This window comes from Pavona decussata, unplaced genomic scaffold (genome assembly GCF_977016875.1).
Source record: "Pavona decussata unplaced genomic scaffold, jaPavDecu1.1 SCAFFOLD_100, whole genome shotgun sequence".
NCBI classification, from domain to species: domain Eukaryota; kingdom Metazoa; phylum Cnidaria; class Anthozoa; order Scleractinia; family Agariciidae; genus Pavona; species Pavona decussata.
The window spans coordinates 1,707,501-1,715,000 of NW_028145515.1; the positions used below are offsets into that span (position 1 = coordinate 1,707,501).

General features: G+C 38.1%; 1 long non-coding RNA gene across 1 annotated transcript; it reads left to right on the forward strand.

The window, feature by feature from the left end:
* Positions 1-1,687: 1,687 nt before the first annotated feature.
* On the forward strand, positions 1,688-6,193 carry LOC146472272 (uncharacterized). The gene is made up of 3 exons (XR_014866633.1): positions 1,688-2,038; positions 2,173-2,227; positions 5,832-6,193. It is a non-coding gene; the product is annotated as an uncharacterized LOC146472272 (long non-coding RNA).
* The last annotated feature ends 1,307 nt before the right edge of the window (positions 6,194-7,500 follow it).

Consider the following 7,500-nt stretch of genomic DNA (forward strand, 5'->3'; position numbering starts at 1 on the left):
CATATATACCTTGCAACCACCGCAACCAACTATTACTAAATACTCACACATTTAATTGGCAACTTTTGCAACCACTGCAACCAACACCCTTTGTACAACTAATTTCCCACATACATACTTTGCAACCACTTCAACCAAGACCTTTCTATCTCCAAATGTTAAAATTCTTACCCTTCATCCCTTGCAACCACCGCAAACAACATTCATTTGTACAACTAATTTCCCACGTACATACCTTGCAACCACTACAGCCAAGACTCGGCTTTCTATCATATACACCTTGCAATGGCTTACAACCACCGCAACCAACTTATTTTTACTACTACTAAATAGCCACATATCAAGTTGGCTACTTTTGCAATTACTGCAATCAACTGCCTTTCTATAACTTATTTGCCACATATCTACTTTCAACCACTGCAACCAACACCCTTTCACACCATGTTAACATACTTTAAAGACAATTCCAGCAGAAGTTCTTATTTTCAAGTAGAGAAATGAGATAAAGTTATATTTTCAAGTGACGTTTTCGTTGGTGTTGTCATCGCCGCCGCTTAAGTTCCTAAATATTGTCTTAAACCTGTCAGCGCTTTTGAAAATAATGAAAGACGTCAAAGAGAAGAGTTGAAAAGGCAAAGCGGAAATCAAGGCTGACGGTGAATAAAAACTTTTAAAATTCTCATTTCATGGATACTATTCTTTTGAAAAATCACTGTTCGCGGCTACCAATCAATCGTGATTCACGTGAAGAAAAAAAAGGCTTTTTCACATTTCTTGAGGAAAAAAAAATGATTTTTTGCTTTTTTAGTTGTGCCTGTGATGTGTTGGCTGTGTACCCGAAGAACATTATTTTCTTGGACGAAATGAGCCTAGAGAAATTTGAGAGTGCGAGTGTTACTACCACATGGATTCTTGACAGGGAAATATTGAACGCTCACATCAACCCATACTATAGGCTCGATTTCCAGCCGCTGTTCGGGAAACGAGCCGAGGAACAAAGACCGGACTCGAGAGAGCGGCGGAAATCGAGCCTACCCATACTACACTTTAAAGATACCTTGGCTAATACCACCATGAAACCTCTAATACCCAGGCAGAAAATAATGAGGTAAACATGGCTCCTGGTAAACATCACTTTTACGAGTTCCTGAAACAAACTCATAATTAAAAATTAAAAATTTCGCTCCTATGAGAGACAGCATTCGGTTATAAACACACCTTCCCAATCTTCTACGCAACCGTTTTTAGGCTCAGCGTTGCGTAATGATCGTTGTTTCGGTGATTTCGTTTCGTTTCGGCCGTTTCGGCGGTTTCATACGTTTTGGTCGTTTCGGTGGTTTCGTTTCATTGTTTTGGGTTAGTACATGTTTACTTGCAATGGAAGAGAGAAAGGTAAAAATTATCGCCATTTTTAAGTTTCGGTGGTTTCGTTCCGGTGGTTCCGGTGGTTTCGTTCCGGTGTTCCTGATTTTACAACATGCCGTTTTCACGCGCTTGACACCAGTTTCATGTTTTCAAGCGGTTATGGACACTTCATGTTTTCACGCGCCTTGCATCGGTGTTATGTTTTCCGGCGCTTAGCTTCCAATCTTGTCCCCATACTTTTCTCATTAAATTACTAGGAAGAATTTACTCAAATATCAAGAAAAATGCCTTGGGTGATCATATCCTTAATTCGTTTGACCTCAGGGGTTGAAAAACCATTGATATTACAAGGAGAAATTTGATGCTGATCACAGTTACGTCTGAAAGGGTTACGTAATTTGGGTCGATCTAAAAGAAACTGTGATCATGTTCTGGGCATGTGAAATAGACGTACTGATCACAACATCACAGGCAAGAAAATTGTGACACCGTGAGTCTCATGACACCACAAATAACACGAAATTTGATCTCACTACTGTAGACTTACTTCTAAATAAATTTTCTTGCTTTTTTTAAAGTTCAGGCAGTAGTGTTCAGCTTGAAACAGTCAACCAACACTGACGTTTTCTCTAGAGTCGTGCGCTGTGCTGCAGCAATGTCTATGAAAGGCGAGGTACATATTGTTTGTTATTGTAAATACATTCAACTGCTAAAAAAAGTCTCCTCTGTTTAAAGAGACAACTTTCACCTTTTCTCGTTACAAGGTATTTACCTCGAATAACATTTTCAAATTTTTCTTTTGCGCAGGACAACGCCCCACCCCAAGCGATGGAGGAGCGTTTCGAATCAACTGATGACAAAGGTAAAGGAAATATTATAGTTGTTAGTCAGTCACGAATCGCTCTAGAAATTGTGATTGTGCAGTAACGGTAAAACCTGTCTTCTTGTCTTCGGCGTTTTTGTACCTAAAAGGATAGTGTCCTTTTATGGTTGATTTTTTACATCTCCCTTTATTTCATTTATAATTCTAATATCATACGCATAGGTTGGTTGGTTGGTTGGTTGGAGGCTCCTTTATAGGCGAGGTATTTCCTCCAATTAATGTGACTGCGTGATGCAGTGAGGCCTTAATGTGTTGCTTGTGACTGCGTGATGCGGTTCGAAAGTCCAACCCACAAAAATGACCCTTGCTCGCCAACGAGTCCTCAGTAGCTCAGACGTTAGGGCACCCGATCTAGAACACAGAGGGTCGTGGGTTTGAATCCCATCTGGGGCTCACTGTGTCCTCTTATGGTTGATTCTTTATATCTCCCTTTATTTCCTTTATAATGTAAAAGGATAGTAGCATAGGAAAAATATTTCCTTTTCGTCAAGGAACGAAAAAGGTGACTAAGAAAATATTTTTAAACTGCAGGATGCTCGAAAAACTGACGGAATTAGTTCAGTTAGAACGGTCTCTTTTTCCTAAACGTTTTCTGCTACCAGAAATGTCAACTAAAGAATCTAAACAGATAAACGTATGGTCCGAACATTTTCTTGAGCGAAGAAAAAAATAACACATATTTGAAATATTTCTCTTAAATATTTCTTGTCTGGTGTTCTCGACTGATCAGATAAGTGGGAATAAAAAAAAGAAAAAAATAGAAATAGAAGTGTTCGCCAGTTATTCCAGGGCAATAGCTAGCGCTCGTCTAAGTTCTATCCCGAAATTAAAACCAAAAATGCTGTTAGTTGAAAACCGATGATTCTCAAACTGTTTAAGAATCATCGACAGCATTTAATATACGCTTGCGTCCTAAAATGTGGATACACTGAATGGAGCCCTTTCCCTAACATTGACTTATTTCAAATTATGAGTTCATAAAAAGTGGCAGTTTCCCTAAGAACGGTCCACTGCTTTTCGGGTCGGAAAAAAGTTTGACCTCAAACGTTGCCCCGTAAATCATCTTGGGTCATAAGCAAATGAAATGACTTTAGTTTTTGGAAATACGTTAAAATATATTTTTTACAGGCCACAACAGTCAGAGCGGTCGAGGACCCTAATTTGAGCGTGGCGAAAACAGAAAATTGCATAAAATTGATGAGCTCGCTGCTCGAAAACCGGGAAACGCCACAAAAATTCATTATAATTCCTAAGTTAAGTGCTCCTTCAAAGGTATAAATTGCACGTTTATTTTGATTTGTTTTAATCAGTTAGGCTCACAAAAATTAATATTTTTAACCCTCGTTAGAACGCTTTCTTAAAACCGGCGAAGGTACCCTGTCTTTGCCGGCATTTATTTCACGAGTCCAGACCGAACCATTCTAAATTCCATCTGAACTTTGCTAAACAGATGTTAGGAAGCATAGAAATTTAAAAATACTTTGCGCTTTTTATCTTCCTTGACCACAACGACTTCACACTTTTGGTGCTTTTTCGAATATGAAACCCGCATTATGCAAATGAGGTTGTTGATCAAATTCAGATTGTTATCAATCAAAACATTGTTAATGAGGGCAAACGTTTTTCCGACCCGAAAAGCAGTGGACCGTTCTTAGTGAAATTAAGACGGTCAATTTTTTCTGCATGTGGCTTTCCGACGCTTTTTCTTTAGTTTGCATTTGACTTCTTATTCTGTTGCTTTCTTTGAAGAGCAACTCACAAATTTAAGCCATTTCCGGTAACTAAATGGGCCTTAAAGAGGCACTATCACGGAGATTTTGCTGTATGTTTGTGGAAATTGTTCAATTATTTGAATTTAAATGTAAAACGTTTTGTCTGGCAATATATAGCGCTCGAACTTTGGCCACCATTGTCAACAAAACCGAAGCGGCGCCTTTCTTCTTTCCCAGAAACTTTAAATCGTTGATCTTTTACGGTGAGTGAAATATTACCGAAATTTATAGCAATAAATTGATCTTGAAAATCCATCTTAGGCAATTTAAGGCAAAGTGTTTTTGAACAAATATATAGCATATGTAATTGTGCTGTATGTCACATCCCTGACACATGAAAACGGATTTTACCAGATGTCCTCTACCGAACAATTAATGAGAAGATCTGGGTACGAGATTGCAGAATACCTACTGTGTTTATAGTAGCTTATAGTTAAGAAATAGAATTTTCTTATTTGGTTGAGTTATTTTAGTGGTGTGATGTAACAGCTTGTGACCGTCTTGTTGATCTTGTGATCCAAACATGCAGGGGAACCGAACGAGAACTTACATTAATTCAAGCAAAATACGTCAAAATTTTCCTTTGTTCCCAGTTCGCCTTCTGCCGTGCTTTTAAAGACATATTTGTGTTATTGGAATAGACATTGATTTGTTGCGATTCTGAAAATTTAAGTTGTAGAACGTTTGAGAGACTCAAATTTTATTTCTCGAATTTACTAGCTGTTGTCTGTTTTACGAAAAGTCCAGGCGAAACCTTTTACGCATTTTTAACGACGCATTTGCCCCTTCGAAAACGAAAGAAATTAGTTTACCATCGATACGAAATTTCAGCAAACATTTTACCGAACAAACTGGTGGATTTCATTTCTTTACGACTAAATCCCAATTTCTGAACAGAAGCGATTAAGGCCGCTTCCGAAGACATATCGACCTAAATGAACCATTGGGTGCACTTAATTCAAAGTCTAGGTTATCCTACATAAACGTTTTGTAGGTTGCCGTCTGGTTGTTTTATTATTTAGGTCTTTTAATTAGCATTAGTTCTCTAAATAGACATGCTCGAGAGTTCTTGCCGACCCATTAACCTGCATCATTGTATTTGAGCAGTCTGTTTTTTTAAAACTGTTGTTATTTTCGACTTTTCATTGGATACCCGTTATTCTAAGTAGTTTTAAAAATTTTCTACGTGCCACCTATTTAACTTTATTAGATACCACATTTGACATAGACATGCCTTGCAACTGGTTCCTCTCCCGTGACTGTTCGTGCCACCTGTTCTCATCAGTGTAATTTTTACTTGATTTTTTCTTACGTTGGGGTTGCCCCTCGCATAGGTATCATATCCCGTTCGCGCCAACCCTTTTAGTCTTTCTTTTCATATTTCTTTCTTTCATAATAATTTGCTGTTAATTAATTAATTAATTAATTAATTAATTATTAATGTTAATGTCAATGTTAATTAATTAATTAATTTATTTATTTATTTATTAACAGCAAATTATAAATATGAGAGAAAGAAATATGAAAAGAAAGACCAAAAGGGTTCGCGCGAACGGGATATGATACCCATGCGAGGGGCAACAAAATCGTAAGAAAAACTAATTAATTAATTAATTAATTAACTAATTAACCAATTGACCAATAAAGCTGAAGGAATAAAGAATAAACGTGAAATTACTTTCGACACTCGATTAAAGACCGCTCTAGTAGGACAATTATTGCTTAGAATTGGAGTTGAACATCATGACATTAAAATTGAAAAATCAATGCAGCACACTCATGATCACTCTCCATCTTTTTGCTTTCTTCAGGCCCACTTCCAATGCCTTCAAACATCCAGGAAAATTTGCCTGTTGCATTTGCGATGCTGGAGAAGGTGCCCGACAAGTGCAGATGTCATTCTTACAGTATTTTTGTAACGGATGGATCCACCGTGGAAAGCATATTTGGATAACATAAAATTATGACTGCCCTATAAGAATTGATAATCCTGGTTGAATCGTCCAGCACAATAATTAAGTAAATCTCATCGAAGTTACTCTTGTTTAAATCATGATGTTATCTAAATAAACGCACATAGGAAACAAGCTGATTGGATAATCGTAAAAGTATTTTATGTGGATCACTGTCATTGCATTGTCTGCATCCGTAAAAATAAAGATGGTTAATGGTTGGTAGTGGTTCATATTTATTGAATATAAGTAATTGATAAAGTAATTGATATAACCCTTACTGGTGATAAAAGAAAGAAGACCACAAAAAGTCTAAACGTTTTTAATATCTTTCTTGAACCTTCGTGACTGAGGGTAGATGAACCCCTGTAGTAGTATACCTTCAGGAAAATTACGCCCCGTTAGTGTATAGGTACAGATCAGGTATAGGCATAGGTAAATCATTGATATGCATAAGGGTCGAGTCCATGACGTCACCTATTGTTATAACCTAGGGAAAAAATGCCTTCCTCCACAATAATTAAGTTCCTAAAAAGTGCCTTCCTCCATACTAATTAAGAGTCATTGTCTGAGAAAACCAAGCAGAGGTGAAAGATGGGGTCGGCCGATTTCCTTCAAACTTTCACCATTTAATGTCTGTCGGAAATGATAATGAATGATGCTATTTAGCAATTCTCCTGCTGTTGCGTTTCGTAGTTTGACCACCCCCCCCCCCCCCCTGGTTTTGACCCTCACTGACCCTGATGTCACACAAAATAAATGCAGAATTTGAAGCTCAATAACATATATTTCGCGTCATTTCTGGGGACTCATATCGATTGCTTGTATTGTTGACCGTCTAAAAAACGTTGTTAAAAAATATTCCGACTTAACATAAAACTTAATTTTTTATAGAATTTTGTAATTTCCTTGCGATCGCGAAAATGTCTTGGGCCAAATGTGAGGCAATTTCGAAACTGATTTTCTCAGAGGTGCGGCTTTCCTTTCCGAAAATTTCAAGATATTTTTTAAGCCAAACATCTGTTCGCCCAAAATCAGCAAACTCTAACTTGAGCCATTAAAACGCGTTTGCATGAGCCACGCTCGAAGTCAAAGATCAGGGTCCCAAAGGGGGGGTCCCTGGAGCCCTGGAGCCCTGAAATTTCTGCTGTGGAGCCCGGAGCCCTGTCATTTTACTGACTGGAGCCCTGATCCGCCTTTTTTGGCTGTGGAGTCCGGAGCCCTGTCATTTTACTGACTGGAGCCCTGATCCGCCTTTTTTGGCTGTGGAGTCCGGAGTCCAAAGACATTTTGCGCGGAGCCCGGAGCCCAGCATTTTCAAGTTTGATCATTCGAGTTCCCAGATTGCATTAATTCTTGATTACTGCCTTTTTGTGTTTGTTTGTGCGTGTTAACGGGCAGAAAGAAACAGAATCTGAAGAGAGGACAGTACATAATACAAGTATACGTGGTTATCTCAGTTTACAATGCTATGCAACAACTTAGTTAGGGATTTAATGAAAACTTTGTTATAATTGTAGTGAGCGCG